This window comes from Myotis brandtii, unplaced genomic scaffold (genome assembly GCF_000412655.1).
Source record: "Myotis brandtii unplaced genomic scaffold, ASM41265v1 scaffold302, whole genome shotgun sequence".
Classification (NCBI taxonomy): domain Eukaryota; kingdom Metazoa; phylum Chordata; class Mammalia; order Chiroptera; family Vespertilionidae; genus Myotis; species Myotis brandtii.
The window spans coordinates 726,740-748,324 of record NW_005361545.1 but is presented as its reverse complement, the minus strand read 5'-3'; the positions used below and the strand labels follow the sequence as shown (position 1 = coordinate 748,324).

Here is a 21,585-nt window from a genome sequence, read left to right as displayed (position 1 = left end):
CTTGGCCTGGCACTGCCTGCTTCAGCCCAGGTTCCACAGAGCCCCCCGACCCCCATTGATCGCCCTGCAGAGTGGCCTGGGCCTCCCTCTGCGGGGCAATCGTGGGCAATGGCGCCCCCACCCCCGACCAATTGCATTGCACCTGCGTGTATCATAGCATGGTAGCCAGGAAGGTCTTCTGGATGATCGTTCTACTGTTTGGTCGTTTGGTCGATTTGCATTGCACTTTTATTATTGTAGATTATACAGAGCACTTTTTTTTCTTTTCCTTCTTCATGTTGCCCTGGCTGAAACCTTGGTGGGTGAGCAGGAAGTTTAAGTGGTTTTGCAAAGTGACTCCACAAGCACCTACCTGTCTGCAAGAGGCTGTAGCTTCGAGGGACCCTGGAAAGAGAATCACCCTCCCCTCTTGTGTTTCCTCTTTATGGCCAGGTCATTGGGCGGTCACTCTGGGGGAGTTTATCCTAAGCAATTTAATTTGGGTTGTGAAACTAGTGACCCTTCAGCGGTGCTCCATGAATGAGGTTGTAACCAGCCTTCCATAACAAGCCCTGTCTCGGCTTCCCTTGAGTTAGCATTATTCTTTGGACTGTCAAACCTGCACCTTTGGATGTTTCTGTGACCTTGAAAATTAGAATAATTACGTTTCCTCTGGCACAGCGGGACTCAATATGCCTAATTAACAGCAGCAACATTCCCTGGAGATCAAATTTATGGAAGACATTAAAGGAGGAAAGAAGAAAACCTTTTTGAATGAGAGGAAGTGAACATTAGTTATGTGAGCATGGCCATTTTTGGATGTTTCTTATCATAGGTATGTAGATATTCCTCTGAAATGTAATACTGCATTTTCCCTTTAATTTTCTTGGTAGCACCAGCCACATGAAACAGCGGGAAGTGAATAGTGGCAACTCAATTAATGAACAGGGACGAGAACTAAAAACACCTTTATAAGAGAGATAAAAGTTAGTTTCAGGCTACATTAAGTTTTCTGCTGCAAAAAGAACTTAAGGCCACGATATTGTGTATGTTCATTTTATTACATATCTAATCTGTGACAGTGCCTAGCATAGGTTGGTCACAAGTAGAAGCCTAAAGAATGTGCAACATATGATTTTGAGTGCATGTCTTTTTAACACTTCTCCAAACAACTCTGATTCTTTTTAGCATTGTTTTCTCTGAAATTTTCTTTAAGTGTGTATAGATACATAGACTGATAGACAGATGAGAGAGTGAGAGCAAGAGTGAAAGAGGCTGAGAAAGAGAGACTATAGAACAGCCCCCTTAGGAAACAGTTCTATCTGTCTATTGATTGCTCTGAGTTTGGATGTATGCTTTCAGCCAATGGGAGCTTACAGAGCAGGCAGTAGATACACTCTCAACCAATGAGCATTAGCATTCTATCTGTAAATGCTGTCTGCTAGTGAGCTCTTGTAATGGTGTTTTTGTCCTCTGGCATAATCTGGCCTTTATTTCATGTTGTTAGAATTACTGCCATAAGATATGCAAATGATAGTGTGTCTTATTTCCCCCAAAGATAAAGCAAGAGTATCAATCTAGCTTTAAACACACGGATTTTACAGTGACTTCAGACAGACACCTCCAAGGGAATGATTTAGACAAGTAGTAGAGACCAACAGATGATTGTAGATGAGTGGAAGTCCTTTGTTCTTATGAAGAGCATTATAAACATCTTTGCCACTGAGTAGGTTGATCAATACCTATTTGGTAAAGAATGTGGCAGAGAAGAGATTTTCTGAAAGTCTCTGAATTGCCAAAGTAGGGTTGGTATTACAATGACCTGAATAGCGTGATTTAGTTAGTGCTCAACGGAACAACAAGCATATATTCCTTCCTTGATAGAAATGACTACAAAGAGGGCAGGGGGATTAACTGCTAAACATCCATCATGACAATTCTAAGTTGATATCTCTATTTTTGTTACTGATCTTTACCCATTACCACTCACATTATTGGCCATTAGCTTCTCTTCTTGTCCACAGTCAGTATTGAGAGGATCTGAATGTCGAGAAATTAACCAAAAGATGTTCTTAGGGATTGGCTTCAGTGAGTGGGTCATAGTGAGACAGATTATTGCTCAAATGCTGCTTTTCATACTCTTCATTAATAAAACTAAATGCCATAAGTTAAATATTCGTCATGTATTATTATGTACTACGTCCTCTGTATTTTAGGCAAGGCCGAATGGTCTATTGCTCTTTCTTAGGTCCTTTTTGGTGTGCTTGTCACACTCCATAGTCTCTGGTCCAAGTAGAAGACATCTTTTTGTACTGCTCCAGATTTTTAAGACTACAGCCATTTCCCAAAACTTCTTTTGGGGGAAAAATTAGTCCTATTTGGTCCTCAAAAAACAAAAAGAATGCAATTATTGTGTGATCAAATAAATCTGAGAAACACTGGCCACTTACCAACTTTGAGAATCAGATCCCAGATAAATATAGAGTAGTATTCTGAGAAGTCCTGGACCAAACATTTTGCTTTATTTACACTTAAGCTTTAACTAATGTATTCAACATGATAATAACTATTCTAAATAGCTAACATTTATTGAGGAACTCTCTTGTCCTGGGCGTAATTTTATTGCCTACTCTGCTTTTGTTTCATTATAACACCTTGTGTGGTGAAGGCCTGGGGAGGGAAAGGAGGTTAATAGGGGGGAAAGGGACATCTGTAATACTTTCAACAGTAAAGATAAATTAAAATATATATGACATGTGAAACCATCAAATAAATAGGTACTTAAAAGGACAACAAATGATATACACCCATGTATGATTTGTGGACCTCATGGTCTACAATAGCACTGTCCAATAGGCATATTGCCAACAACATATATAATTTTAAATGTTCTAGTAAAAAGGGTAAGAAAAAGGTGAAAATAGTTTTAATAGTATATTCTATGAACTCACTATATCCAAAATATAAAAGTTAGTAATAACACACTTTACATCTTTTTTTTCTACTAAGTCTTTAAAATCCCGGGCATAATTTATACTTGCAACACATCTCAATTCACACTAGCTTTATTTCAGGAACTCAGTAGCAACATTGACTAGTGACTAATACTCTGAATAGTGCAGCTCCATCCCAAGATGACCTCCTGGGAGAATCTCCTCTGCCCTTGCTTCCAGGAGTGTAGTGCACCCAGTTCTCATTTGTCCCCAACATCATCATTCGCCCCTGTGAGTCCGTTAGTAAAAGATATTTACTTGTATATTTATGTTTATTTGATGTTTATTTCATTCAGCTCCAGTTTCATTCAGGTTTACTCAATGGAGAGGGAACACAGCTGATGGAAGTCTTTATGAATTACTGAAATTCAACAGGAAGGCATATAGAAACCTTCTTTAACCTTGTCAGGATAAAATTTAATTTTGTTTAGGATAGGTTCTTGAATTGACCTGGTGTGTATTGAAACCCTGCTAGGAATGTGGATGTAGTAGAAGAATGGTATTGAGACCCATTAGTTAGAACACTGGACTAATCTTTGAGGGCAAGAGAAATTTCAATAGAGTGTAAGTTGAATAGATATGGGTGCATGTGTATATTAGGAAGTAGATAATAAGAGTAATTCTTAACACACCCTTAGTGTTTTCCATGTACCAAGCCCTATTTAATATGCATCATCTCTTTTAATCCTTACCATTCTGTGTATTGCCTCCTCATATAGAGGAGGAAAAGAAGGCTTAGGCAGTTTAGAAAAATTTGACTAAGGTTCCACATTGTCAGTTCTGCTCAATGCTAGAGCCCATGCTGTTACTAGTATAGAACTTGGGATTCTCATATACTCTCTATCTGAGAATCCTCTCCTTCTGGGTTCAGTCAAGATTGGAACAGTCAGGGTTGTGTGGCTGTAGACTAACCACTGCACATGTATATGTCCTTTGGGAGAAGAGCACTGAATATCCATGACAACTAGTGCCCAAATACTTTCTTCAGTTCTGAGTGTGTGCAGATCATAGCATTTCTATTTTAAACCTTGGGGGATAGTTTGAACATAGTCCTGGAGACTCAAGATTGTTCTCTGGGCCTTGGTTGGATGGTTCAGTTGGTTGGAGCATTATCCCATACACAAAACGGTTGTGGGTACAATTCCCAGTCAGGGCACATACATAGGTTGCAGGTTTGCAAGTTTGATCCCTGATCAGGGCACATACCGGAGGCAATGGATAGATGTTTCTCACATGGATGTTTCTCTCTCTTTCTCCCTCCCTCCATTTCTCTCTCCCTTCCTCTCTCTATAATCAATAAACATATCCTCAGGCAAGGATTAAAAAAAAGATCTTTGTTCTCTGGGTATAATTTCATTTTACCCACACCTTGCAATTTCAACATGATGACTCTCTCTGCTCCCAGAAATTGAGGCTCTGACAAGCTCCTGCTGCAGTCACTTCATTAATCTTACTCTACCAGGACACCTGTTCACTACTGTGCGGTGTCTGCTGATATCATATGGTAATTATGTTGTTAATTCATGGGCTGATGTTTCCCAGGCTGAAGCATGGCTTCCTGTAGGTAGTGATCTGGGAAATCAAATCAAGAAGGCAAGGAAAACATTGACAATTGTCTGCTTCTACTAGCTTGGTTACATGATATCATTTTGGGTGGAAAGAATGTCATTTGGTAAATATAGTCTTTTCATTGGGCTGCTACTCAGCAGAAATTCCATTAATTGAAGGGCTGGATAAAACATAAACTCTTGAGTGAGATTTAACTGGACCCAAACCCTAACTCCACTTCTTACTTTGAGATCTGGAAGTTACTTAACCTTTTAGCAAATGTATATAGATACTTATTGTTAACTTACTAGAAGCAACATGGAAAAGCTCCTTAAAATAGTACTCTAGGTAGTTTTGGGTAATAAGAGTAGAAAATAAAGAAGTAGAAAAAAGATAGAAGGATGTTACAGGTGGGGGAGCAAGCTGCATATGTGGCTTGAATCCTTGAAATCTGAGAATTTGCAAATGAGATTTTTGCTTTCAGTTCCGTGTAATGATTTCAGAAGGGCTTTGGCTAGAATCTTGGCTTTACTACTTTTTAACTCAGTGACTCCGGCAAGGTCCTCAACCACTTGGTTTCTTCATCTATAAAGATGCAGATAAAAATAGTACTTACATCATAGGGTCACAGTGGGAATTAAATAAGTAAAACATATCAAACGCCTAAAATAGTGCCTGGCTTGTGGTAAATACTCAGGAGCAATTAGCTCTTGTTCACAATAATGAACAATATTCTGGAGTTTATAGGTTACTTGGAGAGGCAGACCTTGCACATGAAATAATTAGTAATCTCTGATTCATTGCCACCTGTGTGGTATAACCTGTAGTCAAGAACAGTGATTTCCAATCTTCTCATCTACAAGTACCTCCTCATCATTCCCTACTCCAGTGGTTCTCAACCTTCTGGCCCTTTAAATACAGTTCCTCATGTTGTGACCCAACCATAAAATTATTTTCGTTTCTAATTCATAACTGGAATGTTGCTACTGTTATGAATCGTAATGTAAATATCTGATATGCAGGATGGTCTTAGGCAACCCCTGTGAAAGGGTTGTTTGACCGCCAAAGGGTTCGTGACCCACAGGTTGAGAACCGCTGCCCTACTCAAATGACTTAAAAGAAAAAGCAAAACACCAACACAAATACTTCTATTTATATTTTCTTATTGTGAAAGCAATGTATGGACATTGTAGGCAAATTATAAAATATAGATAAGCAAGGTGAAGGGGGAAATGAAACCCATAATCACACCACTCAGAGATAAATATGCTCAATACCTTGATGTGTTTTATATAACTTTTCACCTTTCTCCTAATGTATGTATATACAAACGTTCTAAAAATAGAATTATACTATCCATACTGTTTGCTACCTATTTTTGGACTTCTTAGTGAATATTGTTAGCCATCAATACATGTTTCTCAACAATCATTTCTAAATGACTAAATACTATTCTGTTGTATGGTTATGCTATAATTCCCGCAGCCAATCCCCAGTGCTGGACATTTAGGAGCTGTCCTTTGTGGGTGTGTGTGCCATGGAAACATCACTATGATGAGACTACCTTGTACAGTTTGGCATGCAGCCTGGGAAAGTGTTTTGCTTGATCTTAACTTCTGAGTAAAGAGGATAGGCATGGGTCTGCAGGTAGGAGGTAAGGGCAGAGGTGGACCTGCTGTCCACTTACTGGGCAGAGGGAGGTGTAGGAGGAGGCAGTCCCAGGCAGCAAACCTTAGAGTGGAGGGAAAATGCAGTAGAATTCAGGTGTAGGAGAGGACAGGCAAGGCCAGCAAAGCCAAACCCGCAGGCCCTGCAGAGGAAGCCTAGGAAGAACCCTGTTAACAGGTCACTGCAGGGCTGGCCCCCTGAGCCCATTTCCCTCTGGGTCTGTGAACTTCTGTCCTAAGAGGTCAGAGAAGTGCCAAAAGCTCTGTGAGCTGGGCTACATGGAAAACCTTGAAACATGTTTTGGATGATAAATAAAAATAAACAGGTTGGTGCCCTAACCGGGTGGCCTAATTGGTTGGAACATCATCCCATACACCAAAAGGTTGCGGTTCAATTCCTGATCAGGACACATACCTAAGCTATGGGTTTGATCCCTGGTTGGGGCTCATACAAGAGGCAACTGTTCAATGTTTCTCTCTACCTCCACCTTCCTTTCTGTAAAAATCAATGCTGCCCTAACCGGTTTGGCTTAGTGGATAGAGCATCGGCCTGAGGACTCAAGGGTCCCAGGTTCGATTCTGGTCAAGGGCACGTCCCTTAGTTGCGGGCACATACCCAGTAGGGAGTGTGCAGGAGGCAGCTGATCGATGTTTCTCTCTCATCGATGTTTCTAACTCTCTATCCCTCTCCCTTCCACTCTGTAAAAAATCAATAAAATATATATTTTAAAAAAATCAATGCAAAGATCTCCTCAGTTGAGGATTAATGAAAACAAAACAAAACAGAAACACCAGGTAAAAATCAATGCAAAGATCTCCTCAGTTGAGGATTAATTAAAACAAAACAAAACAGAAACAGAGAGGAAATGCAAGAGTACCTGAAAAGGGCAAGTAGCATGTGTGGTCAGGTGAGGCTTGGTCCCATGAGCTCTGAGAAGCTAGCAGGACAATTTCATGGTTGGGATCACTCTGGGGAGCCTGTGGTCACTGCCTGTGAGTTGCCTTGCAAAGAGACCCTGGTCCACTTTGGTTGCCCAGAGAAACGAAGAAGAAAAGCTGATCAGTGAACATCAATGGATATCCTTACCTTAAAATATAATCCATGGAAAATGACTTATCCAAATCAGTGTAACTTCAAAGAGTAAGATTGTATTGAATATATTACACATTAAAATACACTAAAACATCTTCGACCACTGGGTCAAAATTAAGCCAGCAGTCTTCCATGTCTCTCACCTGACTAGTGGCTGAGAAAAAACCATCACCTTTCTCATCAAAGCCTCCTACTTATAACCAGAAGAAAATCTCTCATTTTCTCTAACATATCACTTATTTTTGAGTGGTTTCTGATTTTCCTTTTCCTTCTATGTTAAACAGTGCTATCAGGAGACTGTGGTATTCCAGCTTGGTTATTTTACATATTTTAACTAATGGAATTTTATTATATTTTTGCCTTGGGGACTCACAGCGCTGAGCAGAACTATACAGGGCTAACTGATGAATAATAAATGCCATAATGTCCATTAATCTATATTTGGAAGCAGTGTTTTCTTGCTCTTTGCAGATTCTGGCATGTACTTGTACTCTGTACCCCTGTGTATGTAGGTTAGGTAGCTGCATTTTCCATAGAGTCATTTTCTTTACATTTTCAGAACCTGTGACATATGTTTTTCTTCACCGCTTACTCAGTAGGGAAGAGTGTTCATATACTAGTGAGATCCAGCTTGTTTTCTGTAAGTTGCCATGAAACTGGGAAACCCAGTACTGTTATCTGCATCCCCTTATTTCTGCCATTCCCCTTTTCAGCTATAACAGTGACCTTCCTTTATGTCCGTTACCAGCTCAATTTCCAAAATGGTGTGGACCATTGCGACTGTCATTTTTAGGTTAAATGACCTTCTATTGGTTTCTCCAGAGATGTGTACCTGTTGGCCTTGTTAGCTTGTAATACACTAGGGAGAGAAATGACAAGAGGCAGCACCATTCTGTGTGGTCTTGGGTCTGGGCAGGCTGACATCAGTCCTTCAGAGAGCACTGGAGTCCTTGCTCTGATCCCATCAGAGTTTGGCCCATTGCCTTCATTCAACAAGATTGATCAGCCAGCAATGTATGTGCCCTCTAGGGGCCAAGCCCAGGCTCTTCATAACTTGCTAAATTTGAATTTAAACAAATTTGTGACTATTTCCTATAATGTGCTAAGACAGTTGGTTATATTTCCCCACATCAAAAAGGCATCCTCTGACAAGTGAAATGCAGACAACCCTGTGTTTCAGTCTTGTGACCATTACTGCCGAGGGCGATCGGCCCACCTGTCCGAAGTCCTGTTAGAGCACAACTCCAGAAGGCCCGGTGGCTGAATGAGGCGGCATTGGTGCGTATGTGTGCAGTAGGATGTGTGCTCCTTCAGAGACTGTGGCTTCACAACCATTGCTGGCACACTGGTGCATCCCCTCACCCTTATAGGATGTTCCATTTGGCTCTGAGGGCTGCTCTCTTGGTGTTCTGGAGCCAAAAGACAATGGAGAGAATGAATAATGGAAGGAAGGAGTAGCTTTGGGTGCCTGCATCTGCTCCTTGCCACCTTTGTAGCTTGGGTAAATCCCAACCTGTCTCTCTCTCTCAGAGTTCTTTTCTATAATACAGTGATAACATTCCATGTGTGCCTACCTTCTTTGTTGTTGTTGTTTGTTTGTTTGTATGTTTGTTTGTTGTTAATCCTCACCTGAGGATATTTTCCCATTGATTTTTAGAGAGAGTGTAAGGGAGGGGGAGAGACACAGAGAGAGAAACATCAATGTGAGAGGTTCATCGATTGGTTGCCTTTTGCACATGCCCCAACCAGGGCTGGGGATCAAGCCTGTAACCGAGGTAAAGGTACAGTGCCCTGAAACAGAATCAAACCCGGGACTCTTCAGTCCTCAGGCTAACAGTCTATCCACTGAGCCAAACCGGCTAGGCTGTACCTACCTTCTGGGCTGTTGTCAGGTTCCATTAAATAAGTTCCCCACATTCCTTGAAACTCTCTCTAACTTGACTGTCTATGCCCCGAGCAGAGGCCGTGCTGGGAAGTATTGGATGAGAGGATGAATGTAAAGTTCTACATGGATAATTTTGGCCAAAACTTTTCCAATCTGAGCAGATGGGACCTCATTCACTTCCTGCTCATTTGGAAGTACAGCAGTTGCCTCACTTGGCTAATTGGGGGAGCAGCCAAGAGTGGTTTGGTGTCATCTATCTGCCAACCATCAAACCCATGTTTCCCTGGGGATCACAAACAGGAATCTGGCTGTTGTAGGACATGATGTGTTCTTGCCGTTGGTTCAGAAGCTAGTTAATCTGTAACTTTGCCTGCCTTGTCTACATGCCTAGAGCTCCTTCGGAATGTAATATCAAGGGACAGGAGCTATGGTTAGTTCAAAACAAAGAAAAAATACATTTTCTTTTGTTTTGTCTTTAGCCCAGGGTGTGTTGTTGCCAGAGACCTATTTCTTAGCCAGTTTTACAAAGCAGCTGTTCTGTCTTCTTTTTTACCTCCAATGATTCCTTCCTCTGACATTTGGGCACAGCTTAACTTCAGCAATGCTCTGTAAAGCGAGTCTTGGGAAATGCGTTTTGTATCTCTTTCAGAGGTAAGAGGAATGGAGGCATAAATATTGAATCCACCTATTAAAAAGAGGGTAGATAATTAAGTTCTTGTCTGGTCTCCGGACACTTGTTGACATGTTTGTTTTATCTGGTGAATGAGTGATGTTTTTCCAAGGGAGACGCCGTATGGGAAATCAGATCTCTGCTGAAGCGTAGCCGTGATCCCCGTGTGGTGGTGTTCTGCACAGGTCCAGCTCTAACCCACGGGCGCGCACAGGGCCGGACTGATTACGCAGCTGTCAGAATCACACCAATGAACAGGCTGGGAGTGCTGCTTTGGTATCTGTGACCATGTGTGTTAGTTGGGATTTTACTTATGTAAGAGTGGTACCTTAGCAGGCCAGAGAACATTCATATGAAATTGGAAACTTTCTGAAAACAGTAGGGGAAAGTATGATTCCAGGCTTGTGGCCCAGTGACCAATAGCTTGCTACCTGGTGCAAAGCCACTATTGCTTATAGAACAAATAGATGAAATTTAGAATCACACTGCAAGGCAGTGACCTTTATGCTCTGCAGAAACATGCTCATTCGCAGGCAAAACACCTGTATTCAGTATCTCTACTCTCATTAGATGTATGTTATGGGTGTCCTATAGGTAGAGTATAATTATGTTGTAGACATAAAATGGGAAGCTTTATGATACAGGCTCTTTCTCTGTGAGGAAGGGAGGGGACTCCTCTCCACATGAACCATTCACCACTGCCCTGTTGACTTTACAGATGAGTTCTTAAGTCATTTAGAAACCAAAGAGGTCCTTTGGTGTTGAGCTGTATGAAGCAGGTAGATGTTAGCAGGGATATGCATGCCTAGCCATATTGGAGCATGCCAATAAAGGAAAAATCAGTAATGCTGACCTTGTTTTTATTTAAAGTTTTGATATTTTGTTTATCATGGATTACATTAACTTATTTTTTTTAATGTTGCATTAGGATTTTATCTATCGAGATTATGGAAGTTCTGCATGTGAGATGGGTATCTTACATGTGTCACTCTGTTCCCAAGGGGGCCCTTTGCATTTCTCTTTGACAGGAGAGGTCAGAGACAGGAGCTTTCTCATGCTGTCCCCACTGCCTGGTAATCCTCTCCTGGTTAAGTGGTAATAATTGAATTGGACACAGTGGCCACATTCATCGAGTTAATGGTCTAGAAGTAATGATAGACAAAATCAGATTAAACACATTTATAAAATCAGAGTAAACACACTTTAAAAAATTAGAATAAACACAATTTTTTTTAACAAAATGCAAAGCACTAGTAATTTGTTTGTTTGTTTGTTTACTAGGGGCCCAGTGCATGAATTTGTGCACCTTGAAAGGAACTTTGGGCTATGAGCCTGTGGTGGGCACAGGGCGGGTCTCAGCCCATCCTCTGTGCCCCTGCCCGGCCCCTCCCACCGTGGACCCCGCAGCCCCCCTCCCGCCGCCACCGCTCCCACACGCTTCTGGTGCCAACTCCTGCTCAACCTGCTGACTGCGCAGAGTGATTGGGGCCGGTGCCAGCAGTGGGTGCAAGTGGGGCCCGTGCCGTCAGCAGGTGTGAGTGGTGGCTGTTGCCCTGATCACCCCTCAGGAGCAGGGGAAGGGGGAGAAGACTTCAGGGGTGATTGGGGCTGGCAGCCGCCACTCTCACCCACTGATAGCGCTGAACAATTGGGGCAGGCACCGGGTGCCAGCAGCGGGTGTGAGCGGAGACTCCGGTGCCGGCAGCAGGTGCAAGCAGGGCTGGTGCTGGTAGCAGGTATGAGGGCCGGGTGGGACCGCAGTGCACGGGAGCAAAGAATTTTCAGTAACCACCAGAGGCTCGCCCTGATGACAGCGACTGGCACCCCGTCTTGGTCTGGCACCCCCACTCTTCTGCTCCACCATCCCGTCCTGGCCAATGCCTGCCATGCTCCCCTGCTCTGCCTCCTACTGCAGACGCCCGCCATGTTCTGCACATGCCCCCTGGTTGTCAGGCACGTCATAGCGACCGGTTGTTTGGTTGTTCGGTTGTTCCACCTTTCGGTCTATTTGCATATTAGACTTTTGTTATATAGGATTTATTTGTTTGTTTGTTTGTTTGTTTATTTATTTATTTTAACCCTCACAGGAGGATATGTTTATTGGTTTAGAGCAGTGGTTCTCAACCTTCCTAATGCCACGACCCTTTACAGTTCCTCATCATGTTGTGGTGATACCAATTTCATTGTTACAAATTGAACATAATTAAAGCATAGTGATTAATCACAAAAACAATATGTAATTATATATGTGTTTTCCGATCACTTCACAATATATACATATATCAAATCATCATGTTACACACCTTAAACTTTTCCGATGGTCTTAGGCGACCCCTGTGAAAGGGTTGTTCGACCCCAAAGGGGTCGCGACCCGCAGGTTGAGAACCGCTGATTTAGAGAGAGGAAGGGAGAGAGAGAGAGAGAAACATTGATCAGTTGCCTCCTGCATGCATCCAGACCCCATCCAGGGTAGTTAGAAAGAGCCACATGGAAAAGCTGTGGATACCTGATGAGAAGTGTTAGTGCACTAGGTGAGATGGGGAGAGAAGGCCATGCAGAGGATGCATTGTGGTGAAGAGCCAAGTTATAAAAAAAGGGAGTGGCAAATGGGACAGGCAGGTAGTAGAGGAGGGGAGGCACCCAAGGGGCTGGAATAGGAGGCAGGGGCCAAAATAGGATGGCCTCTGAAGGTTAAGGTCAGAAGTCCAGATAGGGGTGATGGAGTTGAGAAGTGATCTCCTATAAAAGACTTTCTCTCTCTCCACACTGATGCACTCACAGCTTCACAGTATAGTAAGTGCTTGGTTACATTTTTTGAAACCCCTTTAGCCTGAAAACTCCACCAGGGTAAGGAATGTGTCTTGACTGTTTTATTCCCTGTGTCTAGCATGGTGGTCAATAAATATTGTGACATAAACTAACCCTTAGTGTCCAAGAAGACATGCTGGTAGCAGACACCAACCTGGTTGAGAAAAGCAGGTAGTACCTTGATGATATTCCCCCTTTGGGACTGAGAGTAGCAATATGTCCTAAGAGATAACTTATGACTCCAGCAAGCTCTTTGCTGTATCCTCTGGGAGTCTAAGGACCAGAATCCCATACTCTGAATACATGTTTTTATATTATTTATGTTTCTTTTAGTTCATTCTCTTTCCCTTGGTTTATAAAGAAAATACCAGCTCATCTTAGTGGTAGGATTTTATCTGAAGGGTTAAGGCATAGTCATTGTCCTCCTGTGTCCAAAAATCGCTGAGGAAGGCAGAAACAAAGTGAGCAAACACCAAAGGGAAGAGAGAACCCAGGGAAAGTGGAGGACCACTTAGAGAACTTCCACAAAGCACTGTCTTCTCCCTGTTTATTCTCTGAGAAAACCTGGGAGGCTTTGTACTTACCCTGAGTCATTTCTTTGCTTCATGCTGGTGAGTCCAAAATCTAAATTATTAATTAGCTTTCAGGTTTTAACACCCTGCTGCAATGGCTGATTATCTCTGTCCAAGCTTTTCATTAAGACTTGTGTTTTATAGCCAAGATGCAGAAACAATCCAAGTGTCTATTAATGATGGACAAAAAACAATGGATGAAGACAATGTAAAAACATATATATAACCTGTAATGGAATATTGTTCATCTATAAAAAAGAATGAAACTGCCATTTACAAAAACATGGATGAATCTTAAGGGCATTATGCTAAGTGAAATGACTCAGAGAAGGACAAAAACTATATGATCTCATTTATATATTGAATCTAAAAATGTCCAAACTCATAGACACATAGAGTAGATTGGTGGTTTTCAGGGTTCTGGGGTGTGGGGGAAATGGGGAAATGTTGGTCAAAGGATGCAAACTTCCATTTATAAAATGAATAAGTTATGGGGCTCTTATATACAGCATGGTGACCATAGTTAACAATACTGTGTACAGGAAACTTGCGAAGTTCTCACCATACACATAACTATGTAATGTGATGACCGTTTTAACTAAACTTATCGCAATCACTTCACAATATATACCTATATCAAATCATCATGTTACACACCTTAAACTTACACATTATATGTCAATTATACCTCAGCAAAGCTAGGAGAAAAATTAATTGTTTTAGGAATTGGGATTCCAGCAAAACGTAAGAGGTTAAAAGAGTGTTTGTCTTATTCGCTGGCCAAACAGAACTTCCAACACCTCATTATCTCTTTTGTCTCAGAAAAAACATACAAATTTTCGGCAGCCAAATCTGTTGACCATTTGGCACCTATTCTGCCCTTTCTTTTTGCCTTCCACAAGCACAGGTTGCTGTCTGCTATGGGCTGGGAACTGTGCTAAGCACCAAGACCCACAAGTCCATGGCCAGATCTAGTGGCTTTGTTCTCACTGGTTTGTGGGTGACAGAAGGTGGTTTGCTGTGCTTTGGAAGCACAGTAGAGTGAGAAATTTATTTTTCATGGATATTTTGCGAAGCTTCCTAGAGGAGCCAGTATCTGTGCCAGCACTTAAAAGATGCCTACCAAATGTGGAAGACTAACCACATTTATCTACTTTGTGGTAAGTATAGTCTCTGGAATGCTCTCAGTTTATACCAGCCTTTTCTGAACAAGTGTGTGGTGATATTCTTTTGAAAATTATAGAATCATTGGTATGTTTATTGGGAGATAATGTAGCAGGATGGTTAAGAACACTGGTTCCAGAACAAAACAACCTATGTACAAATTCCAGCTCCGCCAGCCAACAACATGTGTAACCTTGGGGAGGGCTCTGAATGCCTCCAAAGTTATAAAATGGGGATAATATTAGAAGTACCTTATAGAGTTCCTGTGAAAAGCTTCCAGAACAAAACAACCTATGTACAAATTCCAGCTCCACCAGCCAACAACATGTGTAACCTTGGGGGGGGGAGGGGCGCTCTGAATGCCTCCAAAGTTATAAAATGGGTATAATATTAGGAGTACCTTATAGAGTTCCTGTGAAAAGAAATGAAATGGTCTGTGTAAAGCACTTCATGTAGTAATTGGCAATTAATAAGTGTTCAATAAATGGCAGCTATTTTTATTAGCGTCAGAATTGACTTGGGGAGTTTGTTAAAAATACCAGCTCTTGGTTCCCGCTGAGACTTACTCAATCAGCTTTTCCAGGTAATTTCCAGAATCTGTGTTTTTCACAGGCACTCCTGTTTATTCTTTTTTTTAATTGATTTTTTTACAGAGAGGAAGGGAGAAGGAGAGGGATAGAGAGTTAGAAACATCGATGAGAGAGAAACATAGATCAGCTGCCTCCTGCACACCCCCTACTGGGGATATGCCCAGAACCAAGGTTCATGCCCTTGACCAGAATCAAACCTGGGACCCTTCAGTCCGCAGGCTGACGCTCTATTCACTGAGCCAAACCGGTCAGGGTATTCCCATTTATTTTTACACAGGTACTCCGGCACCCATGTCTTCACTGGGGCTTGTCAACTGCAGAACAGCAAAGGGTAAATGACTGGAATTTACAAATAGAAAAACATGCCTCCGGATTTCAGTTCTCAGCCGATTCCTGTCTCTTTAAGTTTGGGTAATTACCTAAACACACTGGCCCTCTGTTTCCTAACTTGTACAATAGAAATAATACCATCTAAGATTTTGGTTAAACTACATGAATGTGGTGAACCATAAATGCCGAATACTTGGTGCTTAGCACATAGTAAGTGCTTAAAGCTTGGCTGCTGGTCCCATGAGCGTGTGTTACCCACTTTGTTAGAAGCTAGGGATATGAAGACAGTATTCATCTTCAAGTTTGCAGTGTTTTAATGAAGGGTGGCACCCAGCAGTTGGAAGGGCCCAATAATTGGAAAGGCATTTAAGGATCAACTAGTCTCATCGGATGAATTTATTATCACTCCTTTACCATTCCCTGCAGGCGGCGATCATCTACATGGTACACAACTCTGTCACAAGTGCTCTCTGGTGTAGCAAGCCAATTGTGCATTCTAATTATTTGTCCTTGCCATATAGACCCCTCTGGGTTTCTGCAGAGTAGGTCTCATCCTTGGTTGAAGGTGCCATCTTGAAATATCTGAAGGCAGATGTCATATTCTCCCTTGCTTCAATTTTCCACGTCAGCATCCCCAGCTCTTCAGTTGTTTCTCATATAGGAATTGTGGGGCTTTCCCCATTCCTACGCTCTGCTCCCATTCGCAAGGTTACTAGTACCTTTGACCATAAGAGAAACTAAGGAAACAGCTATCATGGCATGGATTCCTCAGCAGAAGAGCATGTTGGGCCCTTTAAAAGGCCTATATGGCAACTGTTTCTCATTTGAAATAATACCATTGCGACTGACAATCATGTCTGGACCTATAATGCTGACGTGAATGGGTTCAGTCATTGTGGAAGAACATTGAAAAGCTGAACAGAAAAAGTAAGTGCTTCTGAATAGTTCTTAGAATACCCCTGAGCTGTAATCTAAGGCTTCAATTTCTGTTTAAAATGATTTCTTTGGGATGTTGAAACTATCTCTGGCATATAAAGGTCGTCTGACTTCGCTGTGCTCCTAACAAATAAAAATGCTCCGGGACCTGTTAGAGAGGACAATGTCATTTAAACCCCGAGAGCTAATGAGAAGGCCGAAGCATACATGCGATAAGCTTTGTCATCTTTTTGTCTGCACATCATGGACCTTGCATTTTAATTTACTATACATAATGCTTTCTTAATGAGTTCCAGTGGATGGCCATTGAAACATGCTGGAGCAGCTGCCAGCGTGATTATGGGGGGAGGGAATTGGGGGGAAACATTTATTTGATTTAGGTGATATGCAGTTAGGGTGACTAATATTTGCAGCCAGGGTACAATAACGGCAAGGGAAAAAAATCTTCAGTATTACTGTGGACAGGAGAAAGGTGCTAAATCAATTTATTTTTCCTGTACGTGTGAAAACTACTAATTGCAAGCTAATGGAATTGCATTTTAAATGTTGAGTGCCTTGCTAGGCTCCAGTTTTGCTTTATGCCAGAAAGTTCATATTAAGCCAATGCAATTATCAGGATTATTTTTAAAGTGAAAATTGAATTGAGGCTTCCTACTACTGATTTTGACTGTGTTATAAAAGCACTGCTTTAACAAAAAATAAATTGTTGGTGGAGGAGGGAGAAAAGATTGGAGATAATTCCTAAGGGTAAAACGTGAACATCACAGATTTAGTCTTCACCATAATCACAGACACTAGGTACAGGGGTATAGAGTTAATAAGCATTGAAAAGCAATTTCATGTATATCACATCATTTAATTCTGTTAAAATTTATATAGGAGTTATTAAATTTTTTGTCTTCCTATGAAAACACTGAGGATTTAATAGCTTAATCAATTTATCCAAGGTAGGGATGATCAAACCAATGGGGATTTGAACTCTGACTCTGACTCTCACTTCATTTTTAGGGATAATAATACCTGTCCTTGAATCATTGTTGCCTCAATCAAGTCATGTTATGAAAATGTTTATTACATTGTAAAGTGCTATCTCTATGGATATACAGGGTAATTATTACTATTACCAATTATACAGTGAAACCAGAGGTTGGGAAAGGAAAATGGAAAGCAAGCAATTAAAAACCTAAAATTGAGGTATGTAGATAAGAACATGGTTCCCAGATGTTGCATTCATAGAGTTTTATCTCTTGGTTCTGAAACCATGAGTTAGTCTATCACTTCAGCACTCAGCATCTTTGATGTGTCCCCATTGTCCCTGTTCACTTGGCCTGCCAAGAGGCCACATCGTTGCCTCCTTTGCTGATGTCTTTTGACATGTAATTTTCCTCTACACACACACACACACACACACACACACACACACACACACTCATTAGGTGCCAACCTTGAGTTACTCTTTTGCTTCTTCTATTAAAACTTCCTTTCTTTGGGTTAATCAGGAAGAGTCATGATCCCAGCTTCAATTCTTACTATGTAAAGATGCAGCCTTATCATGACCTCACTCTCCAGTCCTCAATGACTTTATCTCTTGCCCTCTGTATAATTTGGTTCATCATGTCTGTGTTTGTCCAGGGCTCACTTGAGTCCAGTATTTGTTCCTTAGTGTTGGTCTGTTGCCCATTGCCAGTTCCTTCAGGCTGTGCTTGTATCAGATACCCAGAGTGAACCACTCATTTGAATCACTGTGTGGTTGAGGGCCGACCTTACCACAGTGCCCTCTAATCTGGAGGCAACACTATTACCATTTTTTAAAAATACTTGCCTGAGATTTCACTGTTTCTCTAACCTAGGGCTGCAGCACTAACTTCTCCTTTGCTAGTTGAAGAAAGGAAAATACAAACGTTAACACAAGTCCATTGTCCCGCATCAAAACCCTTCGGGCCAGATGTGTTTCAGAATTTAGAATTCTCTAGGATTTTTGAAAGGCAATAGAGAGGGGGCATATACTGTAACATATGCATGAAATCCTCAGCAGGGTCTAGGGCAATAGCTTGTAATCAAATACTTTAGTATTTCAGTGGCAAAACATATGGAGAGTCACACTGGTGGGTTGAGTATAATAGCCCCACTTTGAGCAAGGTTGGGTGTAATCATTAAATTATTTCTGGTTACATCAAGTTTTATAGTTAAACGAGTTTTCAGAGCTTTGGGGATTTTAGAGCTGTGGATAGATCAGGAATTGGAGCCCTGTAATAACACAAGGATCACTGTATAAAGTAACTGTGTGCCACATGCCGTTTTATAGAAATTCAACTCTCCATTCTCTGATTAGACAACAGTATGTATTTTCTTATAAAGATGCACCAAATTTGAATATTGTTGGCTTAACATGGTGTTTTATAAATTTGACAGAATCCCTAGAAAGCTGTCTTGTAATTTTCCTCTTTTGTGAAAACACACACACACACACACACACACACACACACACACTCATATGTTCACGTTCATTAAGTACCCTTAAGTTACTGTCTTGCTTCTTCTATTAAAACTTCCCTTAAATATATACCCTTTCTTAAATCATTCATAGTGCACTGGCTCACTATTTTCAGAAGAGAGTTGTAGCATAATTTCTCCCTTTTTTCCCTCTGGAAACTGAGGTGGGTCATTGCAAAGGCAAACAACATTTAAAAGGTGTGTGGCCCTAACTGGTTTGGCTCAGTGGATAGAGCGTCGGCCTGCGGACTCAAGGGTCCCGAGTTCGATTCCGGTCAAGGGCATGTACCTTGGTTGCGGGCACATCCCCAGTGGGGAGTGTGCAGGAGGCAGCTGATCGATGATTCTCTCTCATCGATGTTTCTGACTCTCTATCCCTCTCCCTTCCTCTCTGTAAAAAATCAATAAAATATATTTAATAAAAATAAATAAAATAAAAGGTGTGTGTTGGGGGGCAGGGGGAGTGTTTAGAGGCTTTGTGGTCATCTTTATAAGTAATTTTTCCTGCTGATCATTTCTTCTTCTTGGATGTGAGACATGGCCAAATCGCCAAGGTGTCTTGTTATCCCCAAGTCATTTTCAAATGTATTCTGAGTTATAAAGCTGAATAGTAATTTTTCACCATGATTTCATTGCCTATGAGGGTCATAGCTTAACGAACCATAGGGCTGATCAAGGTCATTGTATATGTTAGTGATGATTAGAAGAGAAAAGGCAGACATGTGGGATCTTGATTGTTTCATTCAAAAACCCAAAATTGTTCAGGAACTCATAAATTAGCCCTGTTTAATGTTTATGAATATAATTAGGGAAAGATTGCTTCAAAGTAATAACTGTTATAAAAATGAGACCTTTTTAGAACCCTGATTTATAAAGCACTTATTTGCCTTTAAGAATTTTGGGGGCTGATTTATAAGCTAATGTGCCATCTGTCTTTTCTTGGCAAGACAAAGGAGAAATGGTTGGATACTATTTTAGGAGCTAGATTAAAATATTAATTGTATATTTTACATGGGCAAGAAACAGGGAGAGCTAGCATTTGCCTTTGACTGTGGGTTACTCCTTTTTTAATAAAGTATCTTTTAAATCATTCTAATTTGTGATTGTTTAAGATGAACAAATATACTTCAATGGAAAAATATAGCTTGAAACCAAATTGTATTGCTAGTAAGCTTCTAATTAAAGCTTTTAGAGTTTTATGTAATTTACATAATGTAGCAGTTAAATATCTGGGTTATGTTATCCAATGATGATCTAATTCCAAGTGCCGAAGAAACCACTGTATTCCTGAGATTAATGTTTTTCATTTATTGAGTGCCTCCAACATGCCACATGTAGTGTTTCTTTTCAATATCTCTAATAGCCATGCAAGGTTGATACTCTGATAGTATTCCCATTCTTATGATGAGGATATTAAGGCTAAAGAGGTTGAGAAATGTGCCCAAGGTTTCACCCAGGTGTAACTGAAGGGTGCTCTCTGTCTTCTGTTCCAATATGTGCCCTTGATTCTTTCAAAATTCTGGATAATTATAACCAAAATGTTTCATAAAGTGAAGTCACTTATACCAATGGTTCAGACCATCCGATGTTGGGATCAAAGTGTTTTAAAATCTGCCTTCTCATTCTGAATTGATGTCTTCTACTATCAACTACATAAAATTTACTTATTTTAAAACCCTCGGAATCCAGTTCTAGCTACATTTTCCACTTAGATCTGGCTTGATTCTCCCTAAACCGTCTTGAAATGTAAGCATAGACACAGAAACCATATGCCCACTCCATGACTGGGGTACAAATTGCCTTTCTCATCCCTTGTCTGTTTGTCTTAATTGTCTCATCCATCTTACTTAGAATGGAAGTCCTTTGGGAATCACCCAGCCCTGCTGTGTATGGAACCCAGGGAACTTTGGGGGCTATTATTTTCCATTAGGTGAGACAGCCATGATCCAAGGGTGATCATGTTCTGTGGGCTTGGCTGACATACCTGGCCGTGGGAATGGAAATTCTGCGTCCATGTACACACCGGCCTTATTTGTACCTTTTAATGTTCCTTGCAATCTGGTGCTGTTCAAAATTCTCTTTTAGATTAATTTTCCTCCTTATAGTCCAGTTCTGAAAGAATCTCCTCTTTATATTTATATGAAAAACTTTTAAAAATGTTTAAAATTCTTTATAGAAATTTTAGAAAAACATAAGAATAAAAAGAAAAAAATAAACTTCTGTTAACTACCAGTAATTGCACTTTGTGTCACATTTTTCTTTGAGAAGATTGTGTAATCTGCTTTTTCCAGTTAATATATTTTTGATATTTTTGTATACATTAAACATTCTTCTATAAATGTCAGTTAATGTCTATATAGCAGTCTGTTTTCTGGATATGCCAATCTTTTGTTGTTGTTGTTGGGAAATTTAATATTGTTTTCATTTTGTGGATATTAGTTAAGTATATTGGTTGTAATATTTGTTATTATAAACAATGCTTTTATGAGCAACTTTGGAACCTAAATCTTTTTTGGGGGGTGGGGGGAGGAGGGGGTAAAGGTGGACTTTTTAAAAATTGTTTAAAGTATTACATATGGTATCACACGTGTCTCCTTTTTCCCCTATTGACCTCCCCCCGGCCACCCCTCCCGCACGTGCCTTCAACCCCCCATAGTGTCTGTGTCCATTGGTTATGCTTATATGCATGCATATAAATCATTTGGTTGATCTCTTACCCCCTCCCTCACCCTCCCCTGCCTTCCCTCTAAGGTTTGACAGTCTGTTCAATGCTTCTCTGTCTCTGTATCTGTTTTTGTTCATCAGTTTATGTTGTTCATTATATTCCACAAATGAGTGAGATCATGTGATATTTATC

General features: G+C 40.8%; 1 protein-coding gene across 2 annotated transcripts in view; it reads left to right on the top strand.

Annotated features, from left to right (window-relative positions):
• Window positions 1–21,585, top strand: part of FAT3 (FAT atypical cadherin 3) — a 535,794-nt gene that overhangs the window by 86,545 nt on the left and 427,664 nt on the right. The gene's annotated exons all lie outside the window — the stretch shown is intronic.